The sequence below is a fragment of the Rhinopithecus bieti genome, unplaced genomic scaffold (assembly GCF_001698545.2).
Source record: "Rhinopithecus bieti isolate Rb0 unplaced genomic scaffold, ASM169854v2 scaffold_81282, whole genome shotgun sequence".
Taxonomy (NCBI): Eukaryota; Metazoa; Chordata; class Mammalia; order Primates; family Cercopithecidae; genus Rhinopithecus; species Rhinopithecus bieti.
In genome coordinates, this window is record NW_016830182.1 from 1557625 (window position 1) to 1558980 (window position 1356).

Below are 1356 nucleotides of genomic sequence, written 5' to 3' on the forward strand. Positions count from 1 at the left end.
CTCCAGCCTGGGTGACAGAGTGAGACTCTGTCCCCGCCAGAAAAAAAAAACAACTCTTTCCTCATCTATAGAAGATACCTGCTGCCAAGGTCATAATGAGGAAATAATGCAACTGACTTGTAGTCTCAGAAACTTGAGCCAAGTGACCACATCCTCAGCACGTGCTACCCTCGCGTTGTAAAGCCCTGCAGTACAATCTGTGACATTTTTATTCATTCAAGAAAGGAAAGCTGAATCCATTTTGCAACTCAGTTCATACTGTTCAGATAAACATACCAAATGGTACATGTGGAGGTGGTGGTCGAGGTCTTACAGGCCACAATGAGTAGAGGAGCTGGTTGAGGTCCTGGAGGAGTCAGTTCAGACAGCAGAGGCCAGCCAAGTGGAGAAGGTGGCAGATGTACTAGAGGAGACCCTGGTGGAGGAGGTGGTTGAAGTCCCGGGGGCCACGAGTGGAGATCATTGAAGTAGCCGAAGAGATTCATGTGAAGGTGGTTGTTCAGGGGCCAGATGCCACCCAGGTAGAAGGCGTGGCTGAGGATCCAGAGGTTACTAAGTGAAGATGTAGTCGGAGGTCCCAGAGGTCTCACAGAACAAAAAGGTGAATGATGTCCCAGAGGAAATGCAGCTATAAAAGATGGATGAGGTCCTGAAGGACAGAAACATGCAGGAGATAGATAAGGTCCAGGAGGACCAAGAGCTGCAGGAGGTGGATGAGGTCCTGGAGGACAGACACAATTTGCAGGTGAATTAGGTCCCAGAAGACCTATGGCTTCAGGAGGTGGATGAGGTCCCAGAGGACCAACAGCTGCAGGATGTGGATGAGATCCTGGAAGACCTACGGCTGCAGGAGGTGGATGAGGTCCCAGGGGACCTGCAGGTGCAGAAGGTGGATAAGGTCCCAGAGGACCATCAGCTACAGGAGGTGGATGAGGTCCAAGAGGACCACCAGCTGCAGGAGGTGGATGAGGTCCCAGAAGACCTACAGCCACAGGAGGTGGATGAGGTCCCAGAGGACCAACAGCTGCAGGAGGTGGATGAGGTCCCAGAGGACTGACAGCTGCAGGTAGATGGTGACCAGGAGGACTGACAGCTGCAGGAGGTGAATGAGGTCCCGGAGGACTGACAACCACAGGTGGATGATGTCTGGGAGGACTGACAGCTGCAGGAGGCGGATGATGTCCGGGAGGACGGACAGCTGCAGGAGGTGGATGAGGTTCCAAAGGACTGACAGCTGCAGGTAGATGGTGTCCAGGAGGACTGACAGTTGCAGGAAGTGGATGAGGTCCCAGAGGACTGACAGCTGCAGGTGGATGATGTCCCGGAGGACTGACAGCTGCAGGTGGATGAGGTCCC

At 53.5% G+C, this 1356-nt stretch overlaps 1 pseudogene; it reads right to left on the reverse strand.

Annotated features, from left to right (window-relative positions):
* Positions 1-262: 262 nt before the first annotated feature.
* LOC108524224 (uncharacterized) lies at positions 263-1303 on the reverse strand (annotated as a pseudogene).
* Positions 1304-1356: the final 53 nt, after the last annotated feature.